The following is a 22,861-nucleotide window of genomic DNA, read 5'->3' as shown; positions in this document are numbered from 1 at the left end:
TTTATATAGAAAATATCTTAAGTGATCACTTATCACTACTTCTATCATAGCTTTTTATGATATCTATAAAATGTACTGTACTGTTGTTTGGGTGAAAAACGAGATAAATTTGTCCCAAGTCCAGATCTGCAGGATAAACAATCCTAAAGTACGAGTACAATGCATACTATGATCCCGGGGATATTTTTCCCCTCCGAGTTTTGCCACCGGACTCGTTGATAAATTACATCTGCCTCCGCCGGTCGTCGATCCGGGCTTAAGGCTTTAACTCATTCGGCGAGGGCACTAATGACTACACTTTGTGTCTAAAAATTGTTGTTGAATATTTTGAAATTGGAACAAAATGGTGGTAGGTACCGGTAATTTTTATTTCGCCTACGAGGTCAGATTGCAATTTGACATATTTTGATCTACATTACACTGTCGTTCAATATCAAAATGTCTCCATACATTTCCATACATTTGCTCTTCTATTAAAGTAGTTGAGCGATTTTGAATGCACGAATGAACGTCATGACAACGGATTTATATATTAAGAATTCTTTATTTGTATAAGCTATTGTATATTATACTTATGGTACTTACTTTATACTACCCGTGACTTCGTCTGCGGATATATTCACAAACCGAAATAAAACATAGTTTATATTCTTTTCTATCCCATACATTCGTGTACGTGTATCCTAAATTACATTGTGATTGGTTAAGCCGTTATATCGCTAAAATTTGTTACGATTTTAATCTACTTCTGATTTAATCTCGGCATAAATTTTATTACGATTATAGTTATTTTTAAAAGTTGTGTTTATTTTTTAACGATAACTATATACATGCATAACGGGATTTTTATTAACTTACTATGTTAGTCGGAAACGACAAACATAGTTACAAGTTAGTAATCTTCCTTAGGGGGCGTAGGGTGCTTTGATTCATAGCGTCTTATCTCGCGTTGCGGGCTGTAGTGTAGCTCGCAGAGTCCGAAGAGACGTCAGTACGGGCAGAAGTAGGGGCGCAAAGCTCTGTACCCCTGAATAAAATTTCCGGATGAAGTTGTAGCAATGGTTGGAAACAACCAACACAGTAAAATTCCCGTCGTGCATTTATATATAGATATGACTAAAAGTGCTATTTATACATAGCAAAATATTATTTATTATAATATCATCTTACATGATAACATATAAGAAATTAGCTGTGCTACTTAGTTTCATCCAAAAATTAATAATCTCTTAACCTTTCGATCTCATACGGGGTCATAAAATCCTTTCTTATTAAATTTATGCCCAATTCATAAAAGTTTATTATAGGTTATATTAAAAATTTCAAATATGTAATCCTTTCGGATTAGGCAGTATCTAAGTAGATCGATTACTGAGTTCATCAAGATAAAATATTTTATATATTAGTTCTTTAAATATTATACACATACATTTTAACTATTTATATATATGATTTTATTATTGATATAATAGTATAATTTACATAGAAAAGACTAATGGATTAAGAAAGTTAAGTCGACAAAATGCGAGAGAAAATATATTACTTATTCTAATAGGTATTCTGGACCAACTGTCTGCAATGTTTTAGCCGCAACTTTCTTATTTCTATCCTTCACAAAAACTTGTCCGCCAAGAGTTTTAATTTTTAAGGATATTTAATGGCAGCAATTTATTTAACAGATCCAGTGTCGACTTAAACATAGATTAGGGTTGAATAATAACGTTCTTTAATATTTGTTATAAAGTGAAAATAAAAAAGTTGGAAACATCTAATGTTACGAATAAGCCTTGAAAATGATTTTAAAGATTTATAGTTCTATAACAACAAAGAAGAGTCGTTTCAAGAAATATGATTTTAATGTGTGGAAAATATTTTAGTTATTGCTCACTAAGTAATGACTTTAAGCATATTTTATATTTTGTTGCCAAAGGTATATTATTCAAATGAAGCAACCATATAAATAAATGTTATTTTTTTCAGTCAAAAGTTGCTTTACTTGCGACAGAATATTGCATTAAAACATTACATTAAATTAAGTCCAACTTCGGTGAACAATTGACCTTTGAACTGTGTTTTAAATATCCGAGACCTTAAAAAAATCAATGTCGAATGTCAAAAATGTAGAAGGAATTATTGTATAAAATACTTTCTGGGAACATCAAGTTTTGTGAAGATTTAGAACTAATAAAGTTCACTGGAATTAGGCAGAACTGCAACCCACTTACTGAAAGTCACTCAAAAACAATAGTATATTGATAAATTTATCGAAAGTGACTTCCTATGTAAATATTAATATGACAGAAGCGAAACAGATATATTTCTGATTTATTTTCTTTTATTATATAATCGTTTTGATCATTTCTTGTAATTGAAGTAGCCGGATTATACTGCGTTTCCGAACCGACTTCAAAATGAAGAAGGTTCCATTAGACCGATTTTTTTTCTTTATTATCTCATAACTGCATAAGTTACAAACTTGGATTTTTTTTATTTAAAAGGATATACTTAGACATTGGCCCCATAATTTTTAAATCAAATTGGTTCAGTAGATTAGTTTTTAAATCAAAATAATTGGTTTTGAGACAACTGAAGTCGGTTTTTTTGTGAAACACACTCTTCAAAAAGCTTAAGGAATAAATAAATAAATAAGAATTTGAAAATTCAGTGGTTTAGGAATGGGATTCGGTCTTAAGATCCCTGGAATGCAGTAAAGCGTCGTTCAACTAAGATATTACTGCTCATAACTGCATGTGTTTATGAGAAATACAGTAATAATGTGCTACGTATGACTAACGCTTCATGTAACTTATGCTAGTAAAGATATATTAAATTCTCATAACACGACCGAGTTGTAGGATGCAATTTAATGTATTCTATTATAAAGAAGGATACGCTGAGGATTTATCAACACCTACGCAGCCTTATAATATTTGAAAATGATGATAATATAGATTTTTCAACAACTACGTAGGAGGATCTCATTTTATTTATCTAATTTTCCTATATATTTTTTTATGTTATAAATTTTGTACCTATATGTTATACCTGATAAAGTTTACTTCCATGTTGGCCCGTTTAGTCATGATTAAAGCTTTTTACTTCTCAGAGAAAAATACTGTTCATTTTATAACATTTTTACATACGACATACGATTCCGTGTTCTAAATTCAAATATGTATTTTAAATCACCTCTAGACGTATTGGAGCCAATTCTGTGGAGCAATTTCTCTAAATCTATTTCTAATATTTGAATGTGATTTTATTTTATAGTTTCGTGAAATTGCTGCCTTATGGGCCATCATAATCTAAAATTATAATAATTTTGTCTTAAATCTATTGAAAAATTAGTTCAAGTTGGCCCTTATAAAAAAGATTTAGCTGCGATATTGAATTGAAATTTTAAAGATAGGCTTAAAGATATGGCATTGTCTAATTTGTCTATAAAATGTCAAAATAATAACAGAATATTACTAATCAATATAATTTTATCATTATTGAAGTTTATTTTTTTGGTGAAGCCTATGTTTTACATACATAAAAATCTGTCACGATTTAACGCTGCGATATTGAATTGAAATTTTTCAAGATATTTGGCTTAAATCTCCATTCATTCTTGATATGGCATTGTCTAATTTGTCTATAAAATGTCAAAATAATAACAGAATATTACTAATCAATATAATTTTATCATTATTGAATAATCGAGAGCAGTCGTTAACACTTTTTTTCACACTTCCCATGGAACCTAATATAGAAACTCACTCACTTGCTCTACTTTTTCATCTCCTATCATAATCTGGCAAAACTTTCATTCCTCTCAAAAACCATGTTTTATTATTTAAATATTTACATGTATATTAAAATTTAAAGTATATATATATGAAGAAATAAATAAAAAAGGAAATCCTAATGTACACTCGTATACAATACATATTTAGGTACTCCAGACATTGTCAAGTAGGTATGAGAGAATACTAGGAATACAGAAATTGAGAGTAGGTACTCTTAGTTTATATACTCGATTTAATATCTCTTCAGAACATATCGAATCATTGAGAACACTGTACACTATAGCGTATACTGTCCTCATACATAAAGGTATATATATCTGTCTACATACTTAGATGTAAGGACTCATTTTGGTCTAATTGCGTAGGTATATCTACAAAAACTTTTAGGTAATTTAGAGTATATAATGTTACTTATTTATCTCTAAATATTAAAAAATGATGTCGCTGTCCACGTCGGTCTGTTTCTTCGAATTGAGTAGATTTTGAGTCTATCTTTGACAAAAAAACAATAAAATCTTTTTCTTTTTAATATTAGTAGACATAAATTTTAATATACATAAATACCTACGTGGCTTTTGATATTAGGACCAGTAATATGCTAGTGCTCAAATAAAATCAACTAAAGTTTTGTTCTTTTTTTAAATTATATGCCTACTAGGTTTAACCCACGACTTTACACCGTGTGGCCGAGATATGTTTAATCACTGGAATAAAAAATAGCTTATATAATTCTCTATCCCATATAGTACGTGTATACCAAATTTCATAGCGATTTGTTAAGCTACAAAGACGTTATAAAGTAACAAACAAACAGACACTCACTTTCACACTTACAATATTAGTAAGGATTATTTCTTGAGTTTTTACTTCACTTAACTAATATTCTTAGGGTTATAATCACTAACATTAAAGTTTTTTTTTATTTATACAACTTAGAATGGCAAACAAGTTGACGGCCCACCTGATGGAAAGTGGTAATCGTCGCCTATAGACATGAGCAGTACCATGGACATAACAGAGTGTACTGTTTCGCCCATGATACCCCCCATGCATTGCCATTTCTGAGGACTCAGGTGTTATTCCTCTGTACCCTGTAAATACACGTTTAAGGTCAATCTTGTCCTAAGAGGTTATAGTGCTAGTTTAGACGCATTGCAACGCATTAGCAGTATCTCGGATGTCACAGTGTATTTTGTGACGTTCATGAAACTCTTACTAACTATAGGCAACGGTTACCACTTTTTATCAGGTCGGCTGTCAGTTTGATTGTCATTTTCAATTGTATAAAAAATTGACAAACTTAGGTTTTAAAGTTGACCTTAGTAGGTTAAAGTCTTTTATAAACCAATTTGTTCATATATCACACAAAAGAACCGTCAGTTTTCATGGGTCAAATAGACGTTTAAAACCCCTATAAGCGAGACGGATTAGGGTCATGTGTACATTGGGGTCATAGGAGTACCATCTGTCTGGATTGTCGCGGATTTATCCTGATTTAGAGGATTCCGATCTTCACGAAACGTCACTGTACAGAGCAATAAAGTATCAATATAATGATGTAACAGAAACGAAGATCATTAGAATAAATGTATAGTAATTTTTTATTCTGTTGACTTTGGAGATCGTTGACACTTGGTGGAATTTAGAATTCTTATAAGTGTGAACATTTTGTACTTCTTTCATAAGTTTATATATATATCATCAAGCCTTCCTTATAAGGGGTTTGCCTTTAATTGCTACGACTGCTACGCGCTACGTCTATTCTATGCTGGGACCACACAGGAATTCTTTTATATAACCAGTGTAAGTATTAGTATAAATATATTATCTATTAATAAGTTACGGGCCCAGTTGGTCCATCACAATAAATGGACGCATCATATAAAGTACTCAACGATATATAGTGCTATAATATTTATATGATTCACTTACTAAAGGGATCACTTTTTATCACATACAATTTCCATTTTTTTCGTATATCCAAAACAAGGTTGATATAACTTGTGCAAATAAAATTGCCCTTTTATACGTTTACCTAAAGTTGACAATCCTATTTCCTATGTTATATTAGCGTATTGTTTACTCTTTAGTTTATGGTGAAACTTATAGATACCTACTTGTCAGTGTTTTCGGGATAAAAGAAAATATTAAATTAGTACTTACGTTTATTTGACGGTAATGAATAACAAAACTTGATGGGATTTATATAGTTATTTCTGTTTATTTCACGAGAGACTTGATATTTTAGATTTTTTCTTTAGTTTTTTTTTGTTGCTGCTTTATTCTATTACTTATTATTACACACTGACTTTGATGATCATGATATATATGTATATATATATGTATATATGTATATATATATATATATATATATATATATATATATATATATATATATATATATATATATATATATATATATATATATATATGTATATATATGTATAATATGTTTTTACGCCACTTGCATCCAGCGACACTCTTAATGTCATAAATAAACAATAACTGTTATAAATAAATAAATAATAGTCGTATTTATTAGAAACTAAAATAATGTATGCTATTTCGCCGGAGGTCACCCCACATTACATTTGTCTGCACCGAGACACCATTCATCAGTGCGGGGAAGAGATTGCTAGTAATGCGGACTACCAGTCCTATTGTTAGCAATATATCTAGTCAGGTCAACCTCCACGTGGTCCCTCCTGGCAACTATCGTGCTGAATTTCAGGTGTCTTCATCACGATGAGCTAACTGATCTACCATTTCATTCACACCTACTCTTCCTCAATGGTGGTATACTGTTAGTGTAGGGTTACCATTATATTGTCATCCATAATAAGAAATATATCTTATTTACTAATTTTATTTGAATAGAAAATGAAATAAGAGTCTCTGATAATAAATTAGCTGTAATATTTGAAATGTAAATTTTATTTTTTAAAGTTACTCAATCAATTCAAATTTGTACGACAAAGAGAGAAAATGGCAATAATCTTCTAGAACTCAACAAACTGTAAATACTCTTAATGATGGATTTTTCTATTTAGAATTATTACTGTTTTATTTTTATAACGAAAATTACTCGCTTCGTATTTGCTAAAATATACCCATTATGTTGTTGGTTTTAAGTAGGACGCGCCGGGACTCCCTATAGGAAAGTTATTATGAAAAATATTTAGCTATTATTTTGAAAATTGTAGGTAGATAAATAAAACTAAATACAAATATTTTCAAAACATTTTACACTAGCTATATCCTGCAGTTTTGCCCACATGAATCAGTACATAATGTATCCTATATGCTAAGTTAGGATAAAACCTGCCCGTGTACCAAATGTTATTTAAATTCGATCAGTTGTTTTTGCGTAAAGGAGTAACAATCATTCAGCTATCCTACAATCCATCGTTACAATTTTTTGCATTTATCATATTAATAGAATTTACAATTTACGAAAAATATATATATTTATACCAGGTTGTCTGTAAGAGATTGCTTTTAGCAATAAGGCTGCCTTTTTATATGCATATTCTGTATAAATACTCCTTGTATACATCTCGTTTGTGCGCAATAAAGAGTTTATTATTATTATATTATAAATATTTACTTACGTTCATATTTATAATATTTAATATGAGCCGTGGGGTATACCTAGTAATAAAGTAAAATTTAAATAAATCTATGTGTATAAATGTATGTATACATATGTTAACGAGATTTAAAAAAGCAACTATCAAGTTACTTGCGGGCTTTTCTCAGTAGATAATAACATTCGAAATCTTGTAGCAGATTAAAAAAAAAAAGCTTTAAAAAAATAAAAGTGCTTTTAAACAAGCCTAAATGAATAGAAATGTTTTGAATTCTAAATTTAAATATCTTTGCCTATCTACGTGCTAATTAGTTATACACATATTTTTAGTTTATACAAGTACATAGGAATTTGAATATCGAAAGAAAGTGGGAAAGAATGTATCTTCTAATTTTTCCACATGCTGATTTAAATACTCAAAACATAATATTAAAGATGTAAAAGTAAAAAACAGAGCTATTAAATATGTAGCGTAATATGAAACAGAGTGACAAATAGTGTGATTGAAGAAGCGTCGACTGAGAGACTTGAAAAATGGGATGTTACAGTCATTTAGCCATTTGGATAGATAAAAGAAAAATTCGAAAGAGATTTATTGAGTATGTATAAATAGTGGAAATGATGAAAGGGTCATACTAGATAGAAATATATTGACCAAAAAGACAACGTACTGAAAAAGAGCAAATTTAAAAGTACTCGTAAACTTGTATAAACTGATTGATGAATTGGCATTACGAATGTTCATACCTACAATATACCCTAACAGGGGGGAAAAGGATTGTTAGCAATGGAGTTTGACAATCCCATTGCTAGCAATATACCTTATTAGGTCGACCTCCACGTGGTTCCCCCTGGAAAGCATCGTGAACAATTCTTGTTGAATTCGTCACGATGGGCTAACTGACCTACTTCATCCTCACCTATCATTCTTCACTGGTGCCCCGCCGGTGTATACCGATGGCGCGGGTGGGGTTACCTATCCATTATCATCCATTTAAAAAAAAAATGTTCATACCTATTTCAATGTATGACATGCGCGATGTATGTGTGTGTGTAATATATTGCTATTTATTTATGACATAACATGATTATCTTTAAATACATACATATAGCATTTGGCATGGAAATGGACATAGACTACTTTTATAAGCCACATGCACGCCTAGTAGGCCAATAAACAAGTCTGAATTGCCACCACAACACATTAAATGGGACGTCCATTATGTAGAACATAATCAGGCAATAATGGACCTATTGTCCCACAAGTCTATCTAAACCTACCGATGACATTTGTTATGAAACCATTAGGAAATTGAGGGGATTCCAGGCCAGGGTTTCCGTGCATGCTGCCCATAACATCCCTTTTATGACCACTTCATCATTTTCGTGTATTGCTCTGTAAATTGCGTTCGGTTATACGCAGAAATGGCTTGCACTTAATCTTTCGCTCCTTTCATTACTTTTTATGTGACTTGAAAAAATATGTGGAATATCCATTTATATTTTTAAACTGGCGAAAAAAGAAATCGAAGAGGGGAAGATCTTAAGTAAACGCATAATAAAGTAAGTATGAAATTTATGAGACTCTTTTAAGAGAGCGTTCGTTGTTTTTTACGCAGTTTAAAATGGCAAGCTAAAGGAATGTCTACCTGATGAATAGTGGTAATCGTCGTTTATAAACATGAACAGTACTATGAACAAAACAGAGTATACTGTGTCACCCATGATACCCTTTATGCGTTGCCATCCCTTAGGACTAAGGTGTTATGTCTCTGTATCTCGTAATTTCATTGCTATATCCCTTCAAACCGAAACAAAGCCATGCAAACGCAATAGCTTCACGACGGACTACACTTTTGTACAATGGCTCAATAAATCAACAATTAATGCTTTATAAATGGCAAATACGGCCCCACATAGGGTATTGCTGTCATTTATAGGCGGGAACATCTAGATACCAGCTTGAACCCTTCGAAGGGTTCAATGCAATGACGAGCTATGAGAATTGTCGATGATCCCAGACTTGCAAGCGGTATCGAAACCTTAGGAGAGATTTTACCTCACTTTGCGTGCGTTTGTACAACGGACTGTAATTAGAGAAATTATTTATTATGATGTCCACAGCAATTTTCTACCATCGTATAGCTCGCCATCAACAGGGAGTTCACTTTCACATTCTAGAGCCTATATGGTCGTGTAAAGTGTAGTTTTAGAGATTTTTTCTCCCACTAATGCTCAGGTTGTGAAATGAGCTTACTACCAAGGTTTTCCATAGACACTACAGTATGGGGTTCTTCAAAAAGGGTATATTAAGGTTTCTTTAGGGTCGGCAACGCGTACGTGACACCCGTGTGTTGTAGGCGTCGTTAAGCTACAGTGATCGTTTACCATCAGACGGGCTGTATGCTTATTTGCCATCTTCGTGGTATAAAAAAATCATCATCGCTAGTCTTCACTAATAATATATTAATTATTGAGAAGAACATGGAAAAGGATTATATAATAATTTATATAAAATTATTATATAATCCTTTATAATATTTATAATAATTTATAAATAGAAAAGATTGGCACTAATTAAATCTTAATCAAATAAATAAATCATAAACGTTTAGACGTTTAGACATTTCACCTTTCACCTTTCACCAAAGGCTTCGAATTAGCATGAAAATAAGATCTCTGTAACTCCGCCAAATCGTTATAATTTAGCTTGATTTATATTGAGATAAATTCCTTAACGTATTTAAATAAAGCCAGTACAATCAACTTCTATTCCGCTCACTTATTTCGCTTACAATGCATTATCATTATCAATTTACATTGTTATTTTATAAATTTGTAAGATTTGGAGAATAATTTAAATAATTTAAATAATCCTATTTGACAATGGAAATTAGATTAAATTGATGCAGTCCCGATAAAATTATAACTTGGAAAGATTCTTTGTTTTAACATTTTTTTAAGGTATTTTGAAAAATTGTTACTAAATTATTATTATTTTGTATATGAATTTAAGACATTACTTCATTCCTATTCATTGTTTTATATGTTTATTGTACGTACTTTACATTGGACATATTAAAAAGTTTTAAAATACAGTTATTGAGGAATCTCTTACATTATCATTGTAAATAATAATAGTTATTGATCTAGTATTGGGCTGTATTGTAAAATCTATATTTATTTATATGCTTATGTATATTCACTTTTGATATAGGATATAACGAAAATGTACATAGGCGGACTTATCCCTTAAAGAGATTACTTCCTCTCAACTTTGAAAAGCCGAACGGAGAAAGTATCTAGAGGAATTGTATACAAATATAATATATGTGGTGTAAAAATAATGTAATAAATATATTTATAAATTATTTGCTTTATTCATTTTTTCTTTGAATTATTTTCAAATGAATAATTATAATTTTCCGATTTGCATAACAAAATAAACAGCATATGCTGAGCAATTATACATTTTATTTCTTACGCATAGTTATGTTTTGCAAACATTATTCCCTATTCATTATTATAGACGCTATATCCATTATCCTTGTAAAATATATTGGGAACGTAGATCCTATTCTTTATCTATGGACGGAGAAAACGTGTAAAAATCATCAGTATTTGGGTGAACTTCATTTCACGAGTATTATTTACAAATGAATTTGTGCATGATATAGATTAAGAATAGTTCATTATCATGCTTGTTTGCCACCGTAGTAGTAGATATAAAGAAAAGCAAGTATCTGTGATATTATATTTCTATGGGTGCTCTTTTTTTTTTATACCACTGAGGTGGCAAACAAGCATACGGCCCACCTGATGGTAAGCGGTTACCGTAGCCTATGAACGCCTGCAATACCAGAGGTATTATCCGCGCGTTGCCGACCCTGAAGAAACCTCTTTGCCCTCCTTTTGAAGAACCCCATGCTGTAGTCTCTTGGGAAAATCTCGGCAGGGAGCTCATTCTATAACCTGAGTGTTCGTGGGAGAAAACATCTCTGAAACCGCGTTGTACGCGACTATTTAGGCTGTAAGGTATGAGGCTCTTTAGGGATGGCATTAGGTAATTTTGTCGTTAAATGTTGCCCGATTGTTGATAATTTATTTCAAAGTAATTTCGAGCTCGATAGCTCGTCTTTGCCTTGGATTCTTTTTTAACATCTAACATTTTATACGAAGGTTAGTAATAAACTTAAATGAAATATATTACCAAACTCCATTTATAATACAACAAGTGGCTAATAGAATTTGGTACGTTCAAAGCATATTGTATTTTATTAATAATTAAATTGAAATATATAAACAAAAGATTGCATAAAAATACAACAATAAAGCTTAGTTTTGTACGTATTTCCATCATTCTGAGATTGTGGTGATGGATTAGATCAGATTTGTTTATTTTAACTATTTTTACTTGTTTTTATTTTGTTGCTGCATCTACGTAGTGGCACCCACGGGTAGATAGGTTTGAACTAGCTAACAAGTCAATGGTAAACAATGTGGGTTCTCCACAATGCAATATCTTTCATTGTTTATTTTAAAGATGACTCGTTGTTTATCTCAGAAAATCTTAAAAAGCCTTGAACAATTTCTGTATAGGTATAACTATTTGAGCAAAATGTATTGACACATAGTTAATAATAAAGATTTACGTTGTTCACGTATTTTAAATTCACGTTTGGGAATTAACACGACGTAATTACAAGTGAATAGTATCACTGATAAAATAACACTATACTAGAGATATATGCCTGATTTAATTTTGTAGAAGTTTTGACTTGGGTTGCATCACGTCGCGGTTACAACAGTACTGAATGAAATGGCATGTTTTTCTGGCAGCTCGTGCAGTTTCTTCGGCTACCTTCACATTATTACTATTTTTGTCCCTGTATTTACCCTACACATCGTACCACGTCGCGTTATGTACCAATTGTGGGGGTGAGAAGGGATTGTTAGTAATGCGGATTAGTAGCCCCATTGCTAGTAATATACCCTGTCAAGTCGACCTCCTCGTAGTTCTCCCTGGAAACCATCGTGATTGATTTATTGTTAGATTCGTCACGGAGGGCTAACTGACCTACTTCATCTTCACCTATTATTACTCACTGATGTCCCGCCCGTGTATACCGATAACGCAGGCAGGGTAACATTCCATTTCATCATCCATTGAAAAAAAATTACAGATTGGGAATTTGAATATCCACACATTTTTTTTATACAACTTAGAATGGCAAACAAGCTGACGGCCTACCTGATGGAAAGTGGTAACCGTCGCCTAAAGACATGAGCAGTACCATGGACATAACAGAGTATACTGTTTCACCCATGATACCCCCCGTGCGTTGTCATTCGTGAAGACTAAGGTGTTATTCTTCTGTACCCTGTAAATTCACGCCATATCGCACCCTTCAAACCGAAACACAGCCATGCAAACACAACTGCTTCACGGATGAAACACGAATGGGACAGAGGTACCCAAGCAAACGACTTTTTTACAAAGTCTCCCTCTGGTAAAACAAGTAATCGAAGCAAAGCCATCCGTTTGGCTACCTCCTTCGTCGAGCTTATTAGAATACATCATAATCTAGTCCAGGAATTATAAACAGCAAATTGATATATGAAATTATATTTGATATATTTATATATTTTTTCTTATAACATTACTGTTTTAATGCTTAATTCAATCAACATTTATCGTTTTTAGATTTTTAAATTTTGCATGCTTATTTATGGCGGAAAATGTATATCCCTATTGTTAACAGTGATATACTTACGATGTTTCTTGTAAATAAATATTCATTAATTCATTCATTCTGTCCTACTCGTATTTCTGTCATAAAGCAGCTATATTTGCATAGTTGTGATTCAATTTAAAGGGTGGCTATATGGCTATAAAATTATAACGCTTCAGTTATCAATAATGACTACGCATGAGGGTTACCATTACCATAGACACTGTATTTTATGATTTTTATGATGCTATTCATATCTATAAGCGACGGTTACCCCTTTTTATTAAGTGGGCCGTCATTTTATTCACCACCTAAGTGTCATTAAAAATTGTCAAGTCAATGTTTATGGGATCACTATTATAACAGGGGATCGTTATTTATACGAAACATTAGTCATGTCCCCTAGCTTTACTTACATGCATCAGTTCATTAAATATGTAACTAATATATTACGTTAAGATGTAATCTACCCTATATACAACGAATGGAAAGGATAAGCTGGACAGAAAAGTAACGTATGAGGAAGTCTTGAAAAGAGTGAATGAGAAACGAACATAATAAAAAACAATAGAGAATAGAAGAGCCAAAATGCCATATCCTTGACCTCCCTATATGACATGTGTATGGTATGGAATATGGTAGGTTACGAATGATGGCAAGAAAACGAAGACTTTAACAATTGGATATTATTTTACGTTTTTAATCGTTAATTACAGGTAATAAATAAATAGACGTGTGGTGTCGATCGTATCTAGGTGCAGACTGGGCGTGGCGTCCGTTGCGCCGATTATAAGTTTAAACGACCGCACGCATAGACAATAACATAGACAAACTATTGAGTTTTGAGGCACAGAACGCGTCGCTTACAACATGACACCTAGTGTTTCCTTTATCTGTCCCACGTAGTCATGTCATGTCGTATACGACGTTAGTTATACGACATGACGATTTTTTAAAGAGCATAGTGGAAGAAAAAGTAGAGGGCTAAATAGGAACGGGAGGACCGCGGAATTACTACATGGGACAGACAAACGAAACACTAGGTGTCATGTCGTATAGAGAGGTCAAGGATATGGCCTGGGATAGAGCTGGCTGGAAGAACATACATGAATTATTTGCATAGACAAGAGAAAACTGTTAAATGAAAAGAAGTAACCTATCCGTGTACCCAATTAAATTAAAATCCGTCCAGCCGTTTAGGCGTGATTGAGTAATAAACATACAAAAAATTAAATTTCTATACATCTTTATAAACTTTCACATTTATAATATTAGTAGGACTATTTTTTTTGTTACATATTATACGAGAATATATATACGTTAATGTGTACAGGCATCGTTTAGCACTGTCCATTAGGTGGGCTGTCAGTCTCTTTGTCATTTCGTAATATCGTAATATAATAAAACGAAACAGGGTCCAAGGTTTTTGTATTATATGTCAAATCACAATATAATATCATTTCTAACATATTTTATTATTATATCAGTCGTTAACTGTCCAATGCTGTACATAGGCCTTCTTCATAAGGGAAGTTTTTTTTGATGGGTGAAAATGGTATGGTAAACCCGCCTGCGCTAACGGGATACGTTGGCGGAGAACAAGTGAAGGCCATCATGATGAATTCATCAGGAATTAACCATGATAGTTTCCAGGGAAAACCGTGAGGAGGTCGACCTGGTTGGGTATATTGCTAGCAATGGGACTCTCAGTCTCCATTACTAACAATCCCTTTCCTCCCTCATAAGGGGAGTTTTGCCAGTAGTTTTCACGCTTAGTAGGCGGGTTGGCAACCGCTTATAGGCTTTGCTGATCTTACATAGCTTTTAGTTTGGGGGAAAGGGATTATTAGTAATGGGGAGGTTAGTCCCCACTGCTGTCAATATACCTTATCAGATTGACCTCCACGCGATTTTCCCTGGAAACTATCGTGACTAATTTATCGTTGAATTCGTCATGATGGGCTAACTGACCTGCCTTTCTTCATTACCTCTCATTGGTACCCCGCCAGTGTATACCGATAGCGCAGGCGAGGTTACCATGTCATTTTCACCCATTACCAGAGGGAGACTTTGTACAAAAGTCGATTGCTTGGGTACCTTTGTACCATTCGTGTTTCTACCGTGAAACAGTTGTGTTTGCATTGCTGTGTTTCGGTTTAAATGGTGGGATATGGCGTGAATTTACAGGGTACAGAGGAATAACATCTGAGTCCTCAGGAATAGCAACACATGGGAGGTATTATGGGCGAAACAGTATACTCTGTTATATCCATGATACCGCTCATGTCTATATGCGACGGTTACCACTTTCCATCAGGTGGACCATCAGCTTGTTTGTCATTCTAAGTTGTATAAAAAAAATTTTCACCCAATAAAAAAAAACATAGCTTCTATATAATTAGTTTAGATATACATTAGACAAAGCATAGTATCCATAAACGTCTTTAAGAATAGTTATTTAAGGTTGATGTGTCGATTTTTTCATATTAAGATTTCAAATGTTTAATTTCTTGTCAGGATATCATCATCATCATTATAGCATCAATTTACTGCCCACTGCTGAACACAGGTCTCCTCCAAAAGTGAAGATTTCCTTGTAGTTGTTACGCTTGGTAAGCGAGTTGGTAACCAGAGTTACGCTTTTGGTAACGTTTTAAGAGAGACGCTACTGCCTATCCCTGATCATTTTTGACGTTTTTGACAATTAATAGCTCTGCAATGATGACATATAAAAATTCTAAAAATTGAATTTGGAACGATATTGATTTCAACTTTACGATTACTTATTAAAACAGTAAGAGGATCCCTCTTATATAATAGTCAGAAAAAATAGAACAAGAGCGAGTCTAGTGGAGTAATAAAATTAAGACATTAGAACACAATTCCATCTATTGGTTAGTATACCTATAGTGTAATGTTACTATAATCGTGTACATTCATTATTACAATATTTCAATTACAGGCTGAGCGATGTTGTATTGAATGTGACGAGGTAATTAACGTGATTTGAATTAGTGTCTCGAATCTTGTAAACGTGAAACGAGCTATTGTGCAAATCATACGTTCTATGATTTAATTAGAACTTTGAAGCTAGCTATTTACATGGTACTATCATACAGATATATAGTAGATAATATGTTGTTAGTTGAATCATCACAGAGAATGTAAATTACGCAATTATTGTTTAATTACAAAGTTTTTTTAACCCAAGTATATATTTATTTATTTGTTCTTTATTGCACGATAAAACTTTGTACAAATGGCGAGCTTAATGCCATATGGTATTCTCTACCAGCTAAGCGTTAGGTAAAAACAGAAAGCGTATGAAGGGCAGATGTGGTGAAAAATATGTGACATAATTATAGCAACATATATATATATGCCATATTAGACGTTAATTGTTAACTGCTGAACATAATAATAATAAGATAAACTTCTCTCTATTGAGGAGTTTTGCTAGTAGTTGCCATGCTTGGCAAGCAGGTTGATCATGCTTTAAGAGGGACACTGTTACCCATTTCTCGACTATTAAGTTTCCTTAGTCACTTCTTATGACACTCAGGGGGAAAGAAAGGGGTTCTACGCCGGTACCACACGCAATATAAACATCAAATATGAAAATCTATTTCTATATTTGTAATGCTATTAATTTAATATTATAAACAAAAAGTAAAAGAAAATATTATAAGAAAATACTACTTTGAATTCAGGAAAAATATATCAAGTCATATTAAATGTATAATAAATTTTCTAATACTTAAATATTTGTTCAATTCTTAGTAAATAGGTACTTACTAGAGATAATAATATATATTTGCGAGGAAAAAGCAGGTAGTTATTTATAGTTAGTATATAAATAAATTATTTATTTCCATTTATGACAAACTAAAAATACGCAATTGGAACAATTGCAATAAAGATGCACATTTTATAACATGCTGTGACAGCCATACGCATATTTATTGAGATCCGATGAGACGATTGCGTACTACATATTTACGACACGCGACATTAAATGTTTGAAAAATAACTCCTAAATGCAGAGATAATTTAAAAAATGCTTTTCCAGCGACAAAAAGTTAAAAACGCGGTCATTGTGTACAGATTTTACTGCACTGCGTAAAATGAAATTAATGCATATTCAGGTCATGCACTATACACGTATAGATGGAGCGCCGAGTGTTAAAAAACGCCACAGAATACGGTCAGCCGAGCTATTGGTTGTGCATCGTTTATTGTTCATACCTACTATTTAGTATAAATAAACGATGCTGTAAATTTTTATTATGTTCAATCTATAATCAGTGTACAAAATTCTTAAAGTATAATATTTAATACTAGCAATTTTCCATAGCTTTGCCCGCTCTCATTACATACAGTATCCTATGTACTATGTTATGATATAACTTACTTGTTTACCAAATTTCATTCGAATCCATTTAGTTGTTTTACAAACACTACAACAACAAAACACTTACAACAATAAAACAGTTGAGTAACAAACATATGGATGGATCTATTACTACAAACTTCTGTATTTATAATATTAATTAGATATCAATACATATAATAATATCGTAACTCGTAGCTATCTGTATATGGAAAATATATAAGAAAAAATATTATATAGGACTTTATGAACGCAATAGAATCCAAAACAATGATATTTATGATTTTTGTCTGTATGTTTGTGTACGCTAGTCTCAGAAATTTGGATGCGATGTTCACTAATACGTTGCAGTTTGCTCCACTTAATATTTAGTGTTTGTTTTATTTCAATTCGTTCATAAAAAAGTTATATCAATTTAAAGAATGACAAATAAAATACTATAAAAAGTATATAGGACACTTTATATACTGATTCATGCAAGTGAAATCACAGGAAACTGCTAATAGCATCTAAATATAAAGAAATAAAACAACGACTTTTATAATAAAAGTCAGTTATAAGAAGATTTGATAATGACTGTTTTTAATGTCACGCAAACACACCAATTGTATAGTACAAATAGTATGAATGAATGAATGAATGAAATTATGTATGTATTATAATAGTAGTATGCCCTATCTATACTTATAAAATCATTTGTCCGGATTTACTATCAATATACAGCTAAAACTATTAAGTTTAGAAAGCTGAAATTTGGAATTTCGGTTTATTTTATAACGTAAAAATGGAATATTTAAAATTTCAATTTAAAGGGCAACGAGAATGGGTATTAACACGACACCAAGCGTATACGACAAAGTCGTAGGCAACAGCTAGTATAAGTATTAATATAATGAAAAAAATAATCATCTCTTTTAATCGAAGTATTGAACGCTCTTTATCTAGATGTAACCCAAGTATACTAAATACCTAAGCTTTATAGGAACGAGGAATCTGACTTTTGTAAATAAAATTTACATTGCGACTTAAGTGTAGAGTCGTGTTTGAGCTATTTAATCCCCGGGGCGGTTCGTTTCGCGATCGTCTCTTGTAATTTGTGCAATGAGAACGTCTTTATTAAGTGACTTTAAAAAGGGGATTTTCAATTCGTCTCTATATTTTGTGACATTTTTGTATTATAGTAGTATTATGTTCTATTTATATTTATACAGTTATTTCTCTAGATAAACTATCAACATGTAGTAGAGTCGATGTTATTTATTTATTTATTTTTTTTTATTATTCTTCAAAATAAATAAATAAATCAATAAAATAAAGAAAAGTATGTGGATTATTTAAAAACGAGAAAATGTACTTAAATGAGACATTAAATCGTTTTCAGGCAAAGTTAAAATGTAGCTAATTCTCAATTTTTCTGTTTTTTTTTTTCGTCGTTCATATTACGGGATATCTTCACCAATTCTGAAGCTTATTACTGAACCGACTTTCACAACCTGAAATGGCCCTACCATGAAATGTTTTCCGAAATTTCGGAGCCAAACGAAACACAAATTTGATGTTAAAATTACATAATACATGCCGTTTAGAAATATTAAAAATGTTAAATATTGTTCCTTTGGACTTTTTTGATAGGATGTATGACGAACGAAATGTTAAACCCCATTTATTGGTCCGATTTTGGCATAAACAAAAATACGAATTTGGCATAAAAAAAAACGAATATAACTTATATGGTTTTGTCACAATTGAAATCGATTTTTCTTTGTGGAACGGAATGTCAAAATGTTAATTTATTACAATTAGTGGAGTTTACTTACGTTAGTAGATGTCAAATTAATTTTTGTCTATAGATACAAAATAGTAAACGTTCAGGCTAATAAGGGTACAGACATATTTATGAAAGATAAAATTGTATTATCCAAGGATTAAAATCGCAACCATCGAAATGTTTGGCAGAATCATTATTATCATTTATCATTATAAAAACTTTATGTCTGGTTTATTTATTTACTAGTTATGGGGCCCCGTTTTGCACGGATAGAATTTTCGTAAATAATACATAGCCTATGTTACTTGCTGATAATGTAGCTTTCTGTAAGTGAAAATATTTTCAAAATCGGCATAGTAATTTTTGAATTTATCTATTACAAACGAACAATAAAATTTTTCCTCTTTATAATTTTAGTATAAACTAGTTCTTGCTCGCAACTTTATCTGCGCGATCAGGATAAAAAAATTATGCCAAGTTTCATGACTTGAGTTGTTAAAACGGTAAGAGGATGTTTACAATATTATGGATAATTTATAAAACCCAAAAACAAAAAGAAGGATTACATTATATTTATGTAGTACAATGACTCAAACCAAATGAAATAACTGTTATTTTTTTGTTTTTACATTTGCCCGCTCTTTTATCTTGTTGCTTGTGCGTGAAGCCCTTGTATAATTCACATGTGTATACTAATCGTTATAACAGAGCTTTATGGGTTATTCTCCCACGAAATACAGTGTATAATTATCGTTTGCTATTTAAATTACAACAAAGAAATGCTTCTTCGTATTTGAAAGGTTTTGCATTAGCAAGCTATATTTAACTGTGTATATTATCTAATAACTGTTAATAGGTTAGTTATTTCACAGTGAACCACTTAATAACTAGTTATTTGATTAGAATTATTATTGTTTAATTGTTTAATTCCGCTACCATTAGTTTATTATCTTCGAATGTTGGCAGTCTCACACATACTAACGGTAGCAGAATTAAACAAAATAATTCTGATTAAATAACCAATGTTATAGACTTTTGCAAGAGGGAGACTTTGTACAAAAGTCGATTGCTTGGGCACCTCTGTCCCATTCGTGTTTCAACCGTGAAGCAGTTGTGTTTGCATGACTGTGTTTCGGTTTGAAGGGTGGGATATGGCGTGAATTTACAGGGTACAGAGGAATAACACCTGAGTCCTCAGGAATGGCAACGCATGGGGGGTATCATGGGTGAAACAGTATAGTCTGCTATGTCCATGGTACTGCTCATGTCTATAGGCGACGGTTACCACTTTCCATCAGGTGGGCCGTCAGCTTGTTTGTCATTCTAAGTTGCATAAAAAAAAAAATAAAAAAAAAAAAAAGATACTAGGCGTTCAGAAAAATAATTAAAAATTATTAACAAAATGGTACTCGTAAACTTGAACTTGTTTAAAGCAACCTTTAGACCATACTGTTAATAGAAATTATGCATCTAAATATTTAAAAGCCATTCATTAGTACATTGTTTATCTAACTTAAAATGGTAAATAAGCTAACTGACAGAATACACAATTCTCTAATAATATTTATTTCTGAATTTTTACCTTGACTATCAGGATTATGCAGTATTTATATATCTGAAACAAGCAATATTAAATGTTATAATTTATATGTTGTTTTAACCGACTTTAAACAAGGATTATTCAACACGTGTATATTGTTTTTTTGATGGGTGAAAATAGTATGGTAACCCCGCCTGCGCTAATGGGATACGCTGGCGGAGCACCAGTGAAGGGTGATAGATGAGAATGAAAACAGGCCAGTTAGCCCATCATGATGAATTCATCAGGAATTAACCATGATAGTTTCCAAGGAGAACCGCGTGGAGGTCGACCTGGTTGGGTATATTGCTAGTAATGGGATTCTCAGTCTCCATTAGTAACAATCCCTTTCCCACCAACACGTGTATATTGGACCCCTTGGGAACCTGTAATATAATAAAACAATATATAATATAACTAAGCAAATCTATAACATAAATTTTAGAAATAAAAGTCAGTAAGCAAATTTCATAGAATTAAACAACAAAAAGGACATTGTTGTTATTAGTTTTCAATGCGGTTCTACTTTTTTTATATTTGTACCTCATTAAGAAACCGATTTGGAAATTTCATCTTTTTTTATCTGAAAGGATATACTTTCAGATTAGTTCTATAGAAATCTCATTAAAATCGGTTCAGTAGTTTGATTGTTAATTTAAAATATAAAATATTGTCATTGAAGTCGGTAATTTTTGTTTTGTGGAACTAAATATTTCGACCAATGTTTGGAGACTTCTGTTTGGAAACTTGATCCAGTTTAAAAATACTATTATTTATCTTTAGTTGTTTCTAGTGATTTTATATTTAAAAATGATACACTTTATGTTACCTCTTAGATTATTTGTTATCTCTAATAGGATTTTGTTATAAAGTTTTACTTTTGAATATACATACATAGATAGATAGATAATTTATTTGCATTACTTACAGCACAGAAACATCAACATACATAGATAAACATACGCAATAAGAAGAGATATATATATATATATATATATATATATATATATATATATATATATATATATATATATATATATATATATATATATATATATATATATATATATATATATATATATATATATATATAATATATAATATATACAAAAAAAGCAAAATTTAAGTAACATAATTTTTTCTTTCGTATGTGTGTCATAGTAACATAAAATAGTTACAATTCACTTTATTGTTTTGCTCCTAAAAGAGCAAAACGATAAGCACAAATAGATTGACACAATATATAAATATACTATATATAAATATAGATAAAAATATTGAAACAACATATAAACCCTAATATAGGTGATAATAAATCGACTGCAAAAAACCTTCTAAAATAAGTATATAATAAATTACTCTGTTTATATTACCATTATGGGGCTTTACCGCTATGGATACGCTTCATTTTCATAATAATATTTTTCTATAACGAGACTTTTCTTGTTATTTAATGCTTGTTATAACTGGCAAATTTTTTACCAGAGGGAGACTTTGTACAAAAGTCGATTGCTTGGGTACCTCTGTCCCATTCGTGTTTCAACCGTAAAGCAGTTGTATATGGCGTAATTATACTGGGTACGGAGGAATAACACCTGAGTCCTCAGGAATGGCAACGCATGGGGAGTATCATGGGCGAAACAGTATACTTTGTTATGTCCATGATACTGCTCCTGTCTATAGGCGACGGTTACCACTTTCCATCAGGTGGGTCGTCAGCTTGTTTGCCATTCTAAGTTGTACGAGTATAAAAAAAACTGGCAAATTTGCCTGCGTGAATAAGACCATAGTATCATATAAATATGAATTTAGGATACAATTCATATGTATACTAAATTACGTACAAATTAAGCGTGATTCAATAACAAACATACACATTTTAATATCCTCACTAAGATTATAAATGTGAAAGTGAGTTTGTAACCATTTGCTATAAAATTTTAAGAAGATTATAGGCTACTTTTTATTCCAGTTACACGGACAAAGTCGCGAGTAAAAGCTAGTTTATACTG

General features: G+C 31.7%; 1 protein-coding gene across 2 annotated transcripts in view; it reads right to left on the bottom strand.

Annotated features, from left to right (window-relative positions):
• The window catches only part of LOC113513007 (G-protein coupled receptor moody-like), a 159,396-nt gene that overhangs the window by 95,649 nt on the left and 40,886 nt on the right, over positions 1–22,861 (bottom strand). The window contains exon 2 of one of the 2 annotated variants that reach the window (XM_052893609.1): positions 20,853–20,885. The exons of the other annotated variant lie outside the window; for it this stretch is intronic. The gene's annotated coding sequence lies outside the window, so the exon portion shown is untranslated. The remainder of the gene's footprint in view (positions 1–20,852; positions 20,886–22,861) is intronic. 2 annotated transcript variants of the gene reach the window in all.

Source organism: Galleria mellonella, unplaced genomic scaffold, assembly GCF_026898425.1.
Source record: "Galleria mellonella isolate WM207_F2 unplaced genomic scaffold, CSIRO_AGI_GalMel_v1 utg182, whole genome shotgun sequence".
Classification (NCBI taxonomy): domain Eukaryota; kingdom Metazoa; phylum Arthropoda; class Insecta; order Lepidoptera; family Pyralidae; genus Galleria; species Galleria mellonella.
This window is presented reverse-complemented; position numbering and strand designations above follow the sequence as displayed.